Raw genomic sequence first — 20,360 nt, forward strand, 5'->3', positions numbered from 1 at the left:
TACTCCCCTCCCTCTCTGCTACCCTCACCCCTATACTCACACACACTTTCAACCTCTCCCTCAGCACCGGTATTTTTCCTTCATCGCTGAAACATGCACTGGTCACACCTATCCTCAAAAAAACCTTACCTTGATCCTACCTCCCCATCCAACTACCGCCCTTTTTCCCTCCTCCCACTTGCATCAAAGCTTCTCGAAAAACTAGTTCATGCACGCCTATCCCATTTCCTTACAATAAACTCCCTCCTTGACCCACTGCAATCTGGATTTCGTCCCCATCACTCCACAGAGACAGCAATTGTTAAGGTTACCAACGACCTCCTTACAGCAAAATCAAAAGGCCACTTCTCTCTGCTTATCCTCCTTGATCTGTCCGCAGCCTTTGACACTGTTGACCACCCTCTTTTGCTCCAAACCCTCCAATCCTTTGGAATCTGTGACACAGCCCTCTCATAGCTCTCTTCCTACCTGTCAAACCGTACCTTTAGTGTAGCCTTCTCTGGTGCCTCCTCTGTCCTCGGTCCCCTTCTCTTCTCAATCTACACGTCATCACTAGGTTCCCTAATAAAGTCCCATGGTTTACAATATCATTTGTATGCAGACGATACCCAAATCTACTTCTCTGCACCAAACCTATCTCCTTCCTTGCCAACCCGTGTCACTAACTGTCTTTCTCACATCTCTAACTGGATGTCCTCTCACTACCTCAAGCTAAATCTCTACAAAACTGAGCTCCTTATTTCCCCCCTTCCTCAAAACTCCCCACCCCCAATCTCTCTATAACTGTCGACAACTCCATCATTACCCCTATCCCGCACGCCCGATGTCTCGGGGTCATATTTGACTCAGATCTTTCTTTCACTCCTCACATTCAGTCCTTGGCTAAAGCCTGCCGCTTCCACCTTAAAAACATCTCTAAAATTAGACACTTCCTTACACAAGACACAACTAAGTTTTTAATCCACTCTCTCATTCTTTCCCACCTTGATTACTGCAACTCTGTCCTCTCTGGTCTCGCCACCTGCCGCCTAGCTACTTTACAATCCATAATGAATGCCTCTGCCAGACTCATCTTCCTTACACGTCACTCTTCATCTGCTGCACCTCTCTGCCAATCACTTCATTGGCTTCCTCTTGCCTCTAGGATCAAACACAAAATTCTCATTCTGACATACAAAGTCCTCAACTGCACTGCTCCCGCTATCATCTCAGACTTTGTCTCCAGATATTCTCCCTCCCATCACCTTCGCTCTGCTCATGACCTCCTACTCTCCTCCTCTCTTGTCACCTCATCACACTCCTGTTTACAGGACTTCTCCATACTGGCTCCCATCTTGTGGAACTCTCTGCCTCGCTCCACAAGACTCTCTTCTAGTTTTAAAAGCTTCAAGTGCTCCCTAAAGACTCTACTGTTCAGGGATGCCTACAACCCACACTAACCTTTCCTAATACCAGTTCCTCTCCTCCATTGCTATCCCCTGAACCCCCTTAGCATGTAAGCCTAAGGGTCCAGGTGTTTGTAGATCACCTTCTTAAGAGCTGACTACAACAGTGCAACTCTTGGCAGGTCCTTCTACCCATTTGATCCCTATAATTGTTTTGTTGTACTCCCCCTTTGTTTATAGCGCTGCGGAATCTGTTGGCACTCTACAAATAACCAATAATAATAAAATAATAATACTAAGGAGGTACACAGCAAAACCAAAGAAACACATTTATATCATCCTCTTCTTCATTCATTAATATGTGGTTTATTTTTAGGGAAACTTTTAGGTTTCTGTTTAAAGCAGTGGTTTCAAAGTACCAGTTCATGGACCATATGCGGCCCGCAATACAGTATCATCTGGACCTCCCTTGTTTAGCAGGTAAATCAATATTTGTGGCCTGTAAATTTTTTCTAAGGGTTCTAAGAGGTATAACTACTTGTTGTTCAATTCAGGCACTTACAAGATAATTATAAAGACCAGCATGCATTGCCCAGTGTATACTTCCACTGTTTGGATAAATGCAGTTCCTGTATGATCACTTACCTGGCATTCATAAGATATAGATGACTGTGTATGTCTATTGTGGGATACAAATCCCACTTTGCGCTACTACTTGGGTAAATGTCAATTCCAGTTCCTAGTATATCCAGTTCCAGAGCATGCACTGTGGTTAATACCCCTGGTGTAAAGGGACAGTGAACTCTTCTTCTCTTCACTGTGTTCCCAATTTGCCTGCTGTTGTGTATTCAATTATCTCCTTTACATGTATGTATGTTTATATATATATATATATATATATATATATATATATATGTGACATAAAGCAAGGCCTTATTATAAATGGAAGATATGTAAGACCAAGTATTATACATGGTATTTCTCTTTCAGTTAAAAACCCCAGGGAGAGAGTGTGTGTAATTGATTGTGCAGTTGGTAAACTGTGTTCTGGGTCCCTGGGGTTGGGAAAATTGGGAGAGAAAAGTGGGCCATTATATGGGTGACATCCCAGAGGACTACTAGATATAGTTAAAGAGACATGGGAGCAAGAGTCAACACCTTTTTGAAGTGTTATTGAACATATATCCCAAATGCAGGACCGTATAGAATCTGTCATGCCCATTGTAAGGGAACATATGGGAAAGCACAGGAAGCACAAACGTACTAGATATGTGCATGGCGAAAAAATGCGGTTTGGTTCGGTTCGGATCAATTCGGAATTTTTCAAATTTCGGTTCGGATCGATTTGAATTCGGACAATTTTGAATCGATTTGGTTTGGATTTGTTTCGGATTCATTCGGATTCGAAGAAATTCGGCTGGATTCGGTTAGATTCGGTTCGGAAATTCGGAATTTCAGTAAGTGTTAGGTGGGATTAGACTAGTATTATGTACTGTATATTAGGTGTAACCCATAGCAGAGTGATATAACCTAATATACTGTACAATACTAGTGTAATCCATGGCCATCCGAATTTACAGAATAAATCCGAACTAATTCGGATTTATTCTGTAAATTCGGCAGTATTTTAATTCGGAAATTCGGTTCGATACCGAATCTCCGAATTTGCCAAATTTTGCTGAATTTCTGAATAGATCTGAAACGAATTGCAAATATCTAAAAAGTACAGCTATAACCATAATGCAAGAGCCAGGGTGTTCCAACCTAAGCAATAGGGTGTTAGTTCTGGTCTCTACAGTTGAAAATAAATTCTTGGCTACTTGGCAGGGCCCATATGAGATAATTGAGAAAGTGGGTGATGTCAATTACAAAGTAAGTCAGCCAGGGAAAAGGAAACCTGAGCAAATATATCTTATAAATCTGTTAAAACCTTGGAAAGATAGGGAAGTTTTAGTTGCCTTAAAACCTACAGAACTCCCTGTCACTGAACCAGAGGTGAATATATCTGAAACCCTATCTGTACATCAGAAGCCAGAGGTCAAGGATTTTATTAGGAGAATCAAAGAGGTATTTTCTGTGGTACCAGGAAAATCTAATGTTATTAAGCATGACATAATTACAGAACCAGGGAAGAAATTCTGCATTAAGCCCCATAGGGTCCCTGAGGCTTGTAGAAAGGCAATTAAACTGGAGGTAGAAAAAATGTTAAAGCTTGGGGCAATTGAGGAATCACAAAGTGAGTGGAACAGTCCAATCAAGCTTGTTCCAAAGACGGACGGTTCAATAAGATTCTGTAATGACTATCATAAGCTTAATTGTGTTTCCACATTTGACACCTATCCAATGCCTAGAGTAGATGAGTTGATAGGCTAGAAAAAGCACGTTATCTCACTACATTTGATTTAATGAAAGGGTATTGGCGGGTGCCTCTCACTAATCAAGTGAAGGAAAAGACAGCTTTTTCAAACCCAGAGGGCTTATTCCAGTATACGGTATTGCCATTTGGTTTACAGTACATGGGGCTCTGGCAAAATTCCAGAGAATGATGGATAGAATTCTGAATCCTCATGTTCATTATGCGGCAGCATATTTGGATGATGTTATAATTTATAGTACAGATTAGGAATCCCATCTTCCAAAAGTTCAAGCAATATTTGATACAAAAAGATCATTTAAGCATTTGAAAGATGCCCTTTGCACCCATCCAGTTTTGGTAGCCCCCAACTTCTCTAAAGATTTTATTGTACAGACAGATGCCTCTTAAGTTGGTTTAGGAGCAGTTCTCTCACATGAGTGTCAGGGAGAAGAGCATCCTGTCCTTTTCCTAAGCAGAAAACTTATCCCACAGGAAAATAACTATTCTATAATGGAGAAAGAATGCCTTGCCATTAAGTGGACTTTAGAGACCCTTAGCTACTATCTGTTGGGAAGGAAATTTAAATTAACCCCTTAATGACCACAATGTACCCTGTATGTCACTGGTCGTTAAGGGTTTTTTCAAGACATAATAGCACAAGTCTAGCAAGAACACGCTATTAATGCCCTCCCTCCAGCAGGCTTTGTGGAATAGAGCAGTCTCAACGCTGGTGGCAAGACCGCACTATAAAACAATCAAGTCCCAAAAAAAGACCAGCGACATACAGGGTACTTAAGGGGTTAATAACAGATCATGCTCCTCTCACATGGATGAGCCAGAATGAGGAAACAAATACAAGGGTTTCTAGGTGGTTTCTTAGCTTGCAACCCTTCAATTTTACTGTAGAGCACAGGGCTGGTCTTTTTCAGGGCAATGCTGATGGTTTGTATCGGGTACATTTGTTAATGTCCATGGTCACTCAACCCACTGGGTATGAGCTGGGGGGGGAGGATATGTGAGAGAAAGCAAGGCCTTGTTATAAATGGAAGATATGTAAGACTGAGTATTATACATGGTATTTCTCCTTTCAGTTAAAAACCCCAGGGAGAGAGTGTAAATTGTTCACTAACATTCCAGCGAGTGCAAGTCTTTTTTGATATATGCTTTTATATATATATATATATATATATATATATATATATATATATATATAAAATTTATATATAAAAAAAAACACATAAATATATATGTACACATATATAGACATATATAAAAGTGCATTGGAGCCCTTTGCAGTTAAGTAGATGAAAACATGTAAAAGCATATATATGCAATATTCATATATTCATTTTCATAAAAGTTTTAACTATGTATTTACTGTAAATATTTCAAATTCCTATGTCTGGCATGTAGAGGAATATGTTCTAAGTATTTATAAATATATATTCCTATATCTATATACCTGTATACATCTCCTATATATAATCATCTATAGCTCTTTTCCACTCTCTGTAAAGTGCCTACACATGAACTTAGCTAAGGCTGAAGACGAGGTGGTGATATGCTAAACATTACTTTGATGTTATAATGAATTAAGAGCTTTGGAATCAACAAAGGGGTTTATTCACTTTAACATTTGCTAAAGCGGTAACAACATAAGGGGTGACATAAGTAGTAAATGGACTGTGTCGGTCTATATTATCTGAATGAAGAATTTACTTTGTATAAATATGAAAGAAAGACATCTGGTAATCATCTGTAGCAACTAACCTGTTGTATATAGTGTGATTGATCATCAAAACTCCTTTTGTATCTGGCTTCATGCATTGCTTCCCCTAACATTTTAGGGTGTATCTGAGTAAATATTCGAATACACAGGGTGATATAAGTAACAAATGGATTGTGATTCTGCTGAAATGAATATTTAGTTTCATCTTGAGGATAATATATTTGGAAACTAATTACAGCAAACAACATCTGACTGGTCACTAAAGCTGTTTTTATGTTTGGCTGAGCATGCTGTTTCCTTTAAATGCTGTACTCACATACATGCATCCTATGTGGAAATATACTCAAACTCTGCAATAATCAATAGCTGACTGGACATTAAAGTTATTTTTGTATGTGCCTGTGCATGCTGCTTTTGCTAAATGCTGTACTAACATGCCTGCATTCTGTGTGGAAATGAATTTTAACCCTGCTATAGTTGAAGAACTATAAGGGTGGAAAGGATTTACACTGATACTGCTCTATTTGCAATACATGGACTAGTATTTTGCTTAAATAAGTATTTATTTCCTAACTTGAAGAAAGGATATTTGGAAACTAATTAAAGCACAGAATATCTGACTGGCCACTAAAGCTGTTTTCATGTGTGGCTGTGTATGCTGCTCCCCTTAAATGTTGTACTAATATGCATGTATCCTATGTAGAAATATACACAAACTCAACAGTGATCAATAGTTGACTGGACATTAGAGTTGTTTCTGTATGTGACTGTGCAAGCTGCTTTTGATAAATGTTCAAGGGATTAAATGCCCTACATTTCTTGAGTGTCTGCTTGTAACATATCTAAGTAATAACTTAACACTTAACAGTTGAACTTCAATAATTTTGTCAATAAAACTCAACACATTAGGTGGGTGAAAGACCCGTGGGTCGTATTTATTAATACCAGCAATGGGAACTGGCAATGACAGGTAAACCAATCGCGGGTGGTGGCAATCGGGGCCTACATAACTAACTATATATATAACCCCTTCTAGAAAAATTACCAAGGGACACTGCTGCAGACCACAAGGTGGAGATACTCTACTCAACTTAATATAGGGGGTTCTCGGCCCGTTAATAATCAGCCCGAACATGCCCAAGCATACCGAGCCTGTGACATCACCCTGACCGCAATGGCCGTCATTCAAAACCTCCTTCCAGACTGCAGCCGTGATCCTGACCACCCACCAGAGTAGGGTGCCAACATTAGAAACTCCAAACCAGTAGGTCCAGCCTTGACTTGATGAACAGCATGTCAGTAACTGGGGAGCTCAAGTTACCGTCCTTGGACTTAAGGAAGTAGTTTGAGTAAACCTCTTCCAGTCTCAGACACCTAGTCTCATATAGATACACTAAAACAGAAAACGATTGCAGCCTTTTAACATAACATTTGCAAATCAACAATGCATAACAGGGATGGGAGGGTGGGGAAAGAGCTTTGAGGGATCCACAGGAACAAAGAGGAAGTGGGCTCCCTGCACATCCCATATATAAGGTTGGGAAACCCCTCCCAACACAATGCAACATTGTAACAAATACACACACAGCAGCAGCACTCACTCAACAAGGCCTTAACCCTTAGCTAGGATCCGGGCTAAATTGCCCTGCACTTTCTTAAGGGATTAAAATGTCCTACATTTCTTGAGTGTCTGCTTGTAACATATCTAAGTAATAACTTAACACTTAACAGTTGAACTTCAATAATTTTGTCAATAAAACTTGACACATTAGGTGGGTGAAAGACCCGTGGGTCGTATTTATTAATACCAGCAATGGGAACTGGCAACGACAGGTAAATCAATCATGGGTGGCGGCAATCGGGGCCTACATAACTAACTATATATATAGCCCCTTCTAGAAAAATAGCCAAGGGACACTGCTGCAGACCACAAGGCGGAGATACTCTACGCAACTTTAATATAGGGGGTTCTCGGCCCATTAATAATCAGCCCGAGCATGCCCAAGCATACCGAGCCTGTGACGTCGCCCTGACCACAATGGCCGTCTTTCAAAACCTCCTTCCAACCTGCAGCCGTGATCCTGACCACCCGCCACAAGAGACAGACCTGCAAATTAAATAGTCCAGACTCTTGCCGCCACCACTATATCCTTAGGAGTAATGCCTGCCTGATGTTCTGCAAGAACAAATCTACTCCTGCCGGTTCTAAGTGAACCCCATCCTGCCTATATAAACCCTTATGGGCTGCTGAGATGTTCCCATGCTCTATCACAAAACCATCAAGGTCCCCTACCTGCTTCCTCAGGTCCCTATTTATCTTTTTCCTGACCTGGAAAGCCGCTTTATGGCACACCATGTGCTTCCACCTCAATCTAGGGATCACATTCGACCACCCGATTCGCACACCTGGAAACCAGAGTCTTAACTGCCGCAGATCTGACTGCATTGCCCGGATTAAATCTAATGTGGGGATGGCCCCCACATCATTGCCGCCAGCATGTAAGATCAGAATGTGGGGTTTTTCCCACCTTCTTGCGGAATCCTGTAACAATGCAGGAAGATCTACCCAGGACAAACCCCTGCGCCCTAGCCAACGCAACACAGCCTTGGACGATGGAAATCCTAGCTGCTGTCCTCCTGGCATTGCTGCGGCTCTAATTGCAGCCCAGTGCACATATGAATGGCCGACTATCCACACCCGTACAGGGCCTGGACGTATGCATGAAACAAAGAAACAAGAGTTAGCTTGCACTCCAACTGGACCTGACCATCATTAACCATGGCCAACCCCCCCTCTGTTTTCCCATGCAAGCGCAATTCCCTTGATGCCCCATCGTCAGCAGCCTATACTTATGCGCACAGAGGCCTAACATAGGATTTGTACCACTGCAATCTCCAATGCCCTAAAGAGCGAATGCTATCTGATGACCAACCCAGCTCTGCTGCCATCGTGGCCGCCCCTACCCTGAATGAGTGGAGGGCAATACGTGACCCATCGAGAGCTGCCCGCTGCGCCACCTGACCTAACACCATCCTGAATTGGTATCTGGTCCCCATTCGCATGTATAAGAAACCTGGAGGAGCCTCCTGGCCACACATCCAGGTATGAAGAGACCAGACGTACTGGGCAACAGGTGACCCCTGGCTGCCCTGGCAAGGAAAGCCAGGCTCCCCGGCCCTCCTGGTCTGTCTTAGACCTGGGGATAAAGAGAAGCACTGAATCATCCACAACCCTAACATGATTGTGCATGACTCCACCCGATACGGCCATCTTGGCACGTGGGACCAGCTCCCCTACTCTTAGTGCCCCGTGAAATGCCAGCCCAAAGGCCGCCCGAAGAGCCAAACCTCAAAACAGGTCTCCGGCAATACTGCCAGCAGTTTAACCAGCCGATCTACTGTAATGGCTTCCCTAACATCCTGCCTCGGAACCTCCAATCAGCCCCACCCCCGAATTAACTGCTTCACTAGGAAGGAACGTGACGAATCATGAAATGCGTATAACCTGCAAAAGAAGGCTACAGCAGAAAGCCTAGAGACCACTGCCCCTGTTTTTACTTGCTTACCTCTCAGGTCAGCCAGCCACTGCAAAAGAAATCCCTGCTCACCTTCGCAAGAAGGAAACCCACGGAGGTCGCAAAAACCTACCCACTCACTCCAATACCTCACGTAGGCCGACCAAGTGTTGGGTGCCAAAGAAGCCTGTAATAAAGGGATCAGCCACTGTAGTCCTTCGCCATCAGCCACAGAGAGAGAGGGCAAGAAAGACCGTTAGGAGCCGCAGTTGACGCCGCCACCCTAAACGCCTCCCACTGGAAGTGCGACAATGCATCCGCCACTATGTTCTGTACCCCTGGGACATGACGAGCCCTAAAATCAATGTTCCACTGCAGACATCTCAACACCAACCAGGTGCTGCAGGTAATGCACCACCACAGGTATTACAGAACAGGGTGGAGTGAGTGCACCTTATAATAGGAAATTTGATAAGAAAGCTCTAAACCCTACAAAATGATAAAAGTTCCTCCAAACAATTATCGGTGAAGTGAATGATTTAAAACAGGTGAGGGGAGCTGTTAAATTTCTAAATATTTGTAGAGATATGTGAGTATAATATATATTACTTGCGTCTGTAGAAAAAAGTAGTGTATTTGGTTAAACTTGTAAATTTTATTAAGGGGTACGTCTGATTTCTAAGTTATGTTAGTAATTAATTCAGTGCGATATGCAAAATAGTAAAGGATTACAACTAAAACAGTATAAGATTTAAATAAGTATGTATTTAATACAAGAAATAGCAGGAATTGATATTCAAAAAAATTAAAACAATGTTATATAAAATTCGATACAATAATAATTCATATGAGCTCATACGATATTTAAAAGAAGAGATTGGTCTTTGTGTAAAGGATTACTTTGTTATAAACTGTCTTTGATACATAAATAATATATCACACTGCAGTGGATTTGAGACAAAAAATATATAGAGACAAAAATAGAAAGTGTCGCTAAATAGCCGTCTTATTTTTGGACACAAATAGGTAGATAATATCTTGAATAAATGGTAGTAAGTGTCTTAAATAAAAATAATGATTAAAATGTACCTTTAGATGTAGTGTTTTTCACTACTACTTAGAGCAAGTGGGAAACTTCGTTGAAAAAAGGATAGAGATTTGTATCTGCCTTGAGATTAACCTTGTAGAATGAGCTGGTGTTTCAAGGGGGTATATTAAATACCAAATGGTGATGAAATGCTATTAGTAATAGCTGTGGATCCTGGGTATTGTTGTTATCCGTTCTGTGCGGTTAAAAGTGCAGGGGTGATCCAGAGAAGTATGTGCAATACCTTATGATGAAAATGTGCTATTAGTAATAGCTGTGGATCCTTTGGTAAAATGGTAAGATGTTTTCTGCACAACCTTCCTAAGGATGACGATGTCCCACAAATAACATTCAGTATGGGGTACGTTCTTTTGCAGGTCTCAAATTGTAGTGATCTCAGGGTGCTTTGTTAGCAACTTACATCCGTTGTAAGGTTTGTGGTTGAGAATCTGTTGTAAAAGTCTATGACTGTATACTGTGGCAGATATAAAAATGATCCATGTGTCTTGAATCATAGACACTACTAGAGAATTTGAGCCGTTACCGGCTTACCTGACTGATTATATTGTTGGCGGCAGGTAAATAATTTGATGCGGCTTTCTGTGAAGAAATAGTCTGTGCCGGCTCTGGTCAGTAAAATGTGTAATCCAAACACAATTCATTTTTTTAATAATTTTTTTGAATATCAATTCCTGCTATTTCTTGTATTAAATACATACTTATTTCAATCTTATACTGTTTTAGTTGTAATCCTTTACTATTTTGCATATCGCACTGAATTAATTACTAACATAACTTAGAAATCAGACGTACCCCTTAATAAAATTTACAAGTTTAACCAAATACACTACTTTTTTCTACAGACGAAAGTAATATATATTATACTCACATATCTCTACAAATATTTTGAAATTTAACAGCTCCCCTCACCTGTTTTAAATCATTTTAAATCAATGCACCACCACAGGCAATGAAGCTGAATGTCTGTTAATGGTAAAAACTACGCTGAGATTATCCGTCCAGAAAATCACAGCCTTGTTGCTGAAGAGGTGCCCCCACAGCTCAACTGCAACTACAATGGAAAACAGTTCCAAGAAGCAAAGGTTGCATGTAAGCCCTAGGCCCACCCACTCAGACGGCCATGGCTCCGCACTCCATGCCCCTTCAAAGTAAGCCCCGTATCCGGATGCCCCTGCAGCATCCGTGAACAGATGCAAAGACTGATTGGACACTGGGTCACCCCTCCACATACAGACACCATTAAAATCTTGTAGGAACCGCTCTCAAACATTCAGATCCACCACAAGATCCCCCGTGATCCGGATCCGAGACGCTGCTGCCCTGCTGCCCCCCAATCTGCGTTCCAGCCTTTTGCTAAAAATCTTACCCCACGGGATGACTCTCCCCGCGAAGTTTAGGAGACCCAGGAGCGACTGCAACAACCCTGAGCGAACATGTTTGCGCTGCAGTCATGGCACGAACTGCCATCAACATTCAAGCCACCTTCTCTTTAGGCAGCCTGCATAACATTGCCACGGAATCTATTTCTATGCCCAGAAACGTCAAGCACATGCAAGGCACCTCCATTTTATCCTTGGCAAGGGGAACCCCAAACCTAGCCATCATGAACCTCATGTCGTTAATCAAGGAGGCACATTCCCCTGAATCGGCCGCCCCCACTAAAAGGAAATCATCCAAATAGTGAGCAATCTTGTCACTTACCACCGCTGATGCAACTGCCCAGTGGAGGAAAGTACTAAATGCCTCAAAATAGGTGCAGGATATAGAACAGCCCATAGGCAGACAACGATCTACGTAGTAACCCCCTTCAAACCAGCACCCCATCAGTCTAAAAGATGATGGATTGATTGGGAGAAGCCGGAACGCGGACTATATGTCCAACTTAGCCATTAAGGCCACAGGCCCCCTTTCCCTCACGATAGCCAGCGCATCGTCAAACGACTGGTAGTGGACTGAGCTCAAAGCCTCTGGAATTGCGTTGTTCACCGACTGCCCCTTTGGGTAGGATAGATGCTGAAACTTACCCGTTTCCTTTTTGGGAACCACTCCTAGCGGAGAAATCACCAAATCTGTAATTGGCAAGTCCTCAAAAGGAATATTGAAGTGAAAAAACAAGTACTGTGGGCGCCTTAAAGGGCAGGTCAAAAAAAATATATGAGTTGATTATGTCCTAATACATATGAAAAAAATCTCAAGAGAAAAAAAAAAAAAAAAAAAAAAAAATCTTTTAACAAATGATAGGTAAATGATCAAGAAAAAAACAACAGCCAATTGAAATGAATGTTAAAATATAATTTAATTAGACTTTACTAAATGTATTAAAAGAGTTGTAAGCGAAATAATTCATACAATATAAAAAGGCAATACTAAATGTACATAAATAAATGCATAAAAACTTGTTTATATAAAATGAGTAATTCTCTGTAAGTGACCTATCTATGTAGAGAGAAGACCTCTAAAGACACTTCAAAAATACTTAGCCTCTGCTGCAGACAGGGTTAAGGAAGCAAAAAAGCAGTACTAATGAGAGAAAACGAATCCTGGTTATTTAAGCAAAATAGCAATGAGCTGCAACAATGATGCTCAATTCAATTTCAAAGTTTTAAGATTGGTGTAAAACGGCAATCCTGCGCAGGTTATAGCCATGGAGAAACAATACCTTAATTTGTTCAGGAGCTCCAAGTGTTTTTGTAATCCAGTGTAGCGGTTATACCGCCAGCATGAAACAGCTCTGGGAACCCTCTGTGTGTGATGGGAAGAAAGCCGCCGAGCTCCTCTCCCCTGCACCCTCTGGAATTCCACCCTCAGCTGTGTGATATCCGTTTGTTGCTTCACTGTTCCCTGGAGTACGGTGTCCTTAGTGAGCCACAATAGTGTGAAGAAAGTAGTTCCGGCAACGTTTCAGCCTTTGTCAAGCCTGTCACTTTCTTCTAAATGAGCTCCTTTTATAGCTCTGTCTGTAATGTTAATCCAAAGGGGTGGTTTATTGCAATTAGTCAGATCCTTAATAGCTGAACCACCAATGTATTTAGTATAAACAAGACAAATTATGTATGTTTAAAACCGGATGATTAGTTAGAACTATTTGTATTGATAAGATACACTTATCAAGAAGTGTGGGACTCTTTTTTTCTCTAAGAAAAGGGTATATTCAATAGTACCTAATTTTTCAGAAGAGAATAAATGAAAGAGAGCCTTAAAGTATCTATAGGTGTAACAACAAAGTGCAAACTTCAGTGTTCTAATAATAAGGCAGCTTATACTAAAGGCATTCATAATGTGAAATAGAAATATAATAATATAATAAAAAACATGTACATTGGCTGTTTATTTATATTTAAAAGAGACTTTTATATATACATACATAAATCCTTATCAACTGAAATATTTACTCACATATTTTATTTTTACAAGAATTTGGCAAAAATAATTTAATATTAAATTTTGGCTAAAAAAAAAATTTAAAATTGATTTGGGTTGTTTATATTTTCTATGTTAAATTTTTTTTTTTCTTATAAAATGATCTCTCTATAAAAAGTGTGTGTATATATATATATAACTTCTAAAAGCTTTAAGAATAAATATATATCTAAGAATCATAAAAATTGTTTATATTATTTGATTCAATTAGGCAGATATATAGGAACAGACTATTATTCTAAAAAACTAGTGGGATACAAATTATTACCTAAGGAAACATGATAGATCCATTTCCAAATTTAGACCATTGGGGATTAGAGTGTTGACATTAAAAATCCACCTTGATTCCAATTGTAAAAGCATTTTTTCCATGTCTCCTCCCCTACATTTATCCTTCACTTTCGCTATCCCTATGTAATTAAAATATGTGAGATTACCTCCGTTGCATGTCTTAAAGTGTTTTGCAACTGGGAGATCTTGGTTTCTCTCTTTGTCAGCATTTTCAATTGATGATAGATGCCCTCGTATGCGTTCTCTAAGGGGTCTTGTCGACTCTCCTATATATTGACTCCCACATTTACATTGTATTAAATAAACAATATTTTTATCAGTACATCTAATTAGCTCATTAATTTTAAATTGTTTCCCTGTTGATGATGAAGTAAAACAAGTTGTTTTTTTTTGGAATATCTGCACGATTTACAAATATTACAGGGATAAAATCCTCTTAAATCATTACCCAACAGGTCTTTATCTGATCTCTTTTTGGAATTACATACAGTGGGTGCTAATATAATCTTTAAATTATTTGTTTTCCTATACACAAAATGGGGGCGGTCAGATAACTGTTCACCTATACAATTATCTTGTTTCAAAATGTGCCAATGTTTGTGGAAGATGTTCTCAAGTAGTTTATGATTTGAATTGTATTTGATTATATATGGGACTCTTAGATTAGTACATATCCTTGTCTCTTTTGATTTTAGTTTTAGGAGATCATCTCTATTGACATTCACAGTCTTTTTTCTGATCTCCTCTATTTTATCGCTGTCATATCCTCTTTCTAAAAATTTATTTTTTAAAATTTCAGATTGTTGAATGAAATCCTCATCTTTACTGCAATTTTTCTTTATTCTTAACATTTGGCCTACTGGGATATTAGCCTTCCAATTAGTATGGTGACAGCTTGTAGAATGTATGAAGTTATTGCAGTCAACAGGTTTGAAAAATGTCTTTGTATGTATCTTATTGTTTTCAATCCGGATGTCTAAATCTAAAAACGTGAGATGTTCCTGACTCATTTCCTTAGTGAATCTAATGTTTAGGTTATTTAAATTCATTCTTTCAATAATTTTGTTAAATGATGTGTCTGAGCCGTTCCATATTATCAAGACATCGTCTATGTATCTCTTATAGAGGACTAGGTTTGCCCCCACCTCAGCCTCATTCCAGAAACTAGTTTCCCAGAAGCCCATGAATAGATTTGCATAGCTGGGGGCAAACCAAGTCCCCATTGCTGTTCCACACAGTTGTTCATAGAAGTATTTTTCAAATAAAAAATAATTATGTGTTAGGATAAATTTTATTCCCTCCAATATAAATTCTCGTTGTACTGCTCTGATTTCTTTGTCTTCTAGTAGAAAGGACCTAACGGCATTCATGCCATCCTCATGGCTTATACATGTATATAATGAAGTTACATCACAACTGATTAACCACATACCTTCTTCCCATTTAAAATGTTTCAATATCTTTAAAACTTCAGTTGAATCTTTTAAGTAGGAGTCTAATGATGTAACGTATTTTTGCAAATAAATGTCTATATACTGGGACATATTGGAAGTGATGGAATCTATCCCTGACACTATTGGTCTGCCGGGGGGATTTTTTATGCTTTTATGTATCTTTGGGAGTATGTAGAATACTGGAATAATAGGAAATTTTATTAGAAGGTAAGCATATTCTTTCTCATTTAATACCCCAACTTGTTTATATTTGTCCAGTAGTCTTTTTAGTTCCCATTGATATATTGTAGTGGGGTTTATTTTTCTTTTTTTGTATGTATTAATATCTTCCAGAAGATCATTACAGATCCTTGTGTAGTGATCTTTGTCTAAAATGACTATCCCCCCTCCCTTATCCGCACTTTTGAAAATTATATCCTTATTATTTTCCAAATCTTTGATCAAATCTAAATAAGTTAAATAGTACTTTATTGATTTTATTTTCTGGGATGTTTCTTATATCATTGAGTACCAATCTTTCAAATGTTTCGAGGACTGGGCCCTTTTCATGTTTGGGATAGAATAGTGATTTTTGTTTCAGATCTGAATGTATAAAAACCTTCTCGTCTTTCTTATTATTCTGTATGACCGATGTTTGTGTCTCTCTTTCTAGTGCACTTTTTGCAAAATACCTTTTTAGAGTGAGGGATCTCATGAATTTGGATGCATCTACAAATGCCTCAAATTTGTTAAATTTTTTGGTAGGAACGAAAGATAAGCCTTTAGATAATATTTTAGCTTCTTCATATTTTAATACGTATTTGCTTAGGTTATAGATACCATTTGTTTTATTTGTGGCATTTATCTCATCCTTTTGTCTTTTGGTTTTGTGTAGCCCCCTGCCCCGTTTTCCTCTCTTTCTGAGAATCTTCTTTTTCTTTGTGTGTAATCCTCTCCTACACCTTCTTGCTTTCTCCAATTTTGAGGTGAGTTTACCTGACCTCTGTCTAAAAAATGTTAACTGTTTGTATTCTGCCTGTTTGAGGTGGAGGGGTGTGTTTGATCCCAGTTTCCATGTGTTATATTGGTATATCTATTTGAAAGGGGTATGGTTGGGCCTCTAGATGTTACTTCTGAGTATAACGCTCTATTATCAGATTCAGGCTTTTTATAATAGTTTTGTCTGTATTGGTTTCCATAATAACTATGTGTATTCGTGTGTTGACCATTAAATTGAGGCCTAAATGTATGTTGGGATTCTTGATTGTAATTCGCTTTCATGTTACTCTGTTGTCTGTTGCTTTCCCAATTATCTTGTGTTTTTTGTGTTACTCTAGGAGAATTTGTTCTATTGTCTACTTTATATCTATTATATCTCCATTTGTGTGTTATATAGATATCTGTATTTATTACTTTGTCAAAATTAATGTAATCATTCTCATCTCTTTCAAACTTGTCCAATTTAACTTTGAGTAGTTCCTTCTTAAGGTGTTCTAATTGTTCTTTTAATGTCTTTTTCTTTTTCTTTAAAGGCCTGTAATGTTTCAAAGTTTTTAATTATTTTTATTTCTAAATCATTTATCTCATTTCCCAGTTTTATAAGTGTGTCACCTCTATATTCTTTAATAAGAGTAATCAATTTAATAGATGCCTCTTCTAAAATTTCTCTCCACTAGTTTTAAAAATTGGATCTTCAGTTTTAAATGCACATTCTTTCTTTAATCTGAGGCCTCTTGGGACTCTCTTAACTTCAATATATTTCTGCATAAACAGATATTCAGTTCTGTATTTTAATTCCATTTTCATTTTATCCTCTAGTAATTTCATTAGTTCATCTAGACTTATGTTAGATTCATTGACAATTAAAAAGGACCCACAACCCTGCCCAAAGCTACTTCCTTACCCAGTTTGTCCCTGACCGCCTCCGGATACTGAGACGCCGATTGTAGGTTCTTCCGAACCCTTGACCCCAGCACCTGGCCGACCACCGGAATAATAAAACCCAGTTGCAGGCCAGCGTCCAGCAATCTAGCAGCCCCCCTATTTGGGTACCTGCTCAACGGTTGTCCCGTTTCTTGGAGCAGTCTGCCCCGGGGTGTTGCCCACTGTAGAACTTGCAGACATGCTTGAACGTGCAGGATGTGCCCCTCTCACATGCCTTATCCTGGTAACGCCAGCACACGCCCCTTGCCATCGTCGAAAGAGCAGAGGCTGCCTAGACCCCTGAGTAACCACTCCCGGGCCCGCTTGCGCCCCACGCTCAAAGAGTAGATCCATGTTCCCAAAGTCTAGCAATGGGTTACCCACCTTCTTTTTACGGTAGATCATGTCATACTCCCTCCAGGCACCATCAGCAAATTTCCTACGTATTGCATCTATCATGTCTACATACTTAAATGACGCGGTACCCTGGTCTGGGAACCTCTCTAAATAGCATGTGGCATAAACCCTGAAACACAGATGCCATTCTTCAAATGTATCGGGCTGTTTAAATTTTTTAGGGCCCGTTCCATCCTCCACCATTTCTTTGAATTTAAATGCCACTGCGAATAATTCAAACATGTTGACATACTTACCGTCCTGGATATGCTTCACCATCTTAGACTTAAGGTGGGCATGCAAACTATGTACCTGACAAGAGTAAGTGTCCCCATGTACAGCCGCTTTCCTATTCACAGCCGGTGGTGAACCCCCTGTACCTCTGGGGGTTTAGATGACTGGGCCGAGCCACTGACATTACCCTCCCCGGGTTTGCCCCAACTCATTTTTCTTAACATCCTATACATTCTCCTGTGGCCTTTCATATGTAAACCCAAGGACCCATCTATCTCAGACCCGGACCCAGACCCACTAGAACTAGAGGAGTCACACCTTCCCTGAGAAAAATCAAGTTGGCACTCACCAGCTGGGGTAGCCATGGAACCCTGGCCGGATCCAGATTGGCTGTTGTCACCCGCCCGTGTCACCAAACCTCTAGGCACGAGGGCTCTGGAACTCTGAGCAGCCATATCTCTGCCAGATGAAGATGCCAGGGGTACCTGAAAAACAGAAGACAAAAGGGGAGTACCACGGGATGAGCCAGCCGCCTTCTCCCTATCCTCCCCAACCTCGTAATCCTGATACCCCTCACAGTCACTATCACTCACACCATACAGCAAACTGTGATCCTCATCTGTACTTACAGCCTTCCCACATTCATAATCCTCCATAAATCTCACAGCCCTGCCTCGCCCCTGTGGCTTCACCACCCTGACTGGACTAACTGCCCCCCTACCAGTACCTTCTAGGCCTTCACCAGTGCTAGCGCTAATCCTGGCATGACCCCTCTTCACCGCCCCTCTCATAGCTATCTGCCCTGACCTGGCCGCTAAGGTCCTGCTGGGCGATATCGTAACCTGCAGGCCTCCTGCATGCGGTTCCAAACAAACCCCATCACTAACTAGGCCCGTTGTTACACAAGACCCTTTAGGCCCAGTTCTGGTCGCAGGGGCCTTTCCTTTTCCTTGAGCACCAGCGTGCGCGGGGGCTGCCTTGGCCTTGCAACCACCTGAATAAGGCCACAAGGAGGGTGCCCTAGCAGCCTCTCCTCCTTTAATAGTAGCCATAGCCGAAACCCTTGTGCGCACACCTTGCTGCGTGTCACCCACAGGGCCCCCCGGATGCACTTGCTGCCCCGCATCCAATGCCACACTTGACCCTTGTCTCCTCTCCGCCGAGACCCCCAGCTGCTTAGGATGAGCCTCCCCAGCCTTCTGCTGCCCAGCGCGTGTGCCCCCTTTAGCGGGTGTCCCCCCCGTGGTGCTCCCTTCTTACCTCTGGCACTCAAGGGGGACGATCCGCTCTGTCTGACGTCTGGATACTGAGTTCCGCGGGCAGAAGTGATGTCACCAGAAGTGACGACAGCGTGCACAACGTACCCGGAAGACAACACGGCAGCCATCTTGGATGTGGCAACAGATGAAGATGGACCGGATGCCTGCGCACCACATGGAAATGGAGCCTGAAGCACCGCCGCACCCGACGACGATTCCCCTGCGAGGACCGATGCCAAGGACTGCAGGAGAGCCACTGCTGTTGCGACAGATTCCCCGGAAATGACTACTGACGCAGGTAAGTCCACAACGCTCCCACTACCCATGCCACCGGTAACCGGGCCTACTGAGCCCTCCCCAGAGACAAACCCAGAACTCCCCTGGGACCCCCTAGACCCTGCTACTTGACTAGGCCCTGCAACTTGGGACCCCTGCCTAAGGCCTACTCCCGCACCATGCGCCTCGGGACCAGCACCTGCCCCAGGCCCAACAGACTGAAGGTCTAGGCCCACTGGCTGAGAAGCCTGTGCAGCCCTAGCCTCCTCAACCTGCTCCTCCCGTACAGGAGAAGGGAATAAGTTAGGGCTACCCTCCCCATCCAAAGGAGAAGTGGGTATAAACAGTCCAGAAACATGGCCCTGACCCACCGTAATAGTCCCTGATGGGGATGCAGCAACCCACTCGATGTCCTCAAGCTCCATCTCTTCCCATTCCACAGGTTCGCCTTCCATTGGAAAATCTGCTGCAAGCTGTGCTGTAGAAAGAGCTTCCAGGGATCCACAGGAACAAAGAGGAAGTGGCTCCCTGCACATCCCATATATAAGGTTGGTAAACCCCTCCCAACACAATGCAACATTGTAACAAATACACACACAACAGCAGCACTCACTCAACCAGGCCTTAACCCTTAGCTATGCTCCGGGCTAAATTGCCCTGCACTTTCTGTATTAACATGCCTGCATTTTGTGTGGAAATGAATTTAAACCCTGTTATGGCTGAAGATCTATAAAGGTGAAAAGAGTTTGCTTTAACACAGCTCTGAATATAGGTGATACTCTCTTCCCGCTAACTATAAATTTGGGTGGAGGAACTGCCAATATAAAGCATATATAATACATTTAAATAAATCTTATACATAATTGGTGTGCAATTCTGCTGCAAATTAATTTTCGCCATGGATAATGAGGAAGCCTCCTATGTATTCACTAATTTTGAGGATGACACATCAAGATATGAAACTGAGGAGGAAATTGTTTATACTATTGACAACTTGTTCTATGAGACTGACACATTGAGGTAAAAAGATCTAAT

The sequence above is a fragment of the Bombina bombina genome, chromosome 3 (genome assembly GCF_027579735.1).
Source record: "Bombina bombina isolate aBomBom1 chromosome 3, aBomBom1.pri, whole genome shotgun sequence".
Classification (NCBI taxonomy): domain Eukaryota; kingdom Metazoa; phylum Chordata; class Amphibia; order Anura; family Bombinatoridae; genus Bombina; species Bombina bombina.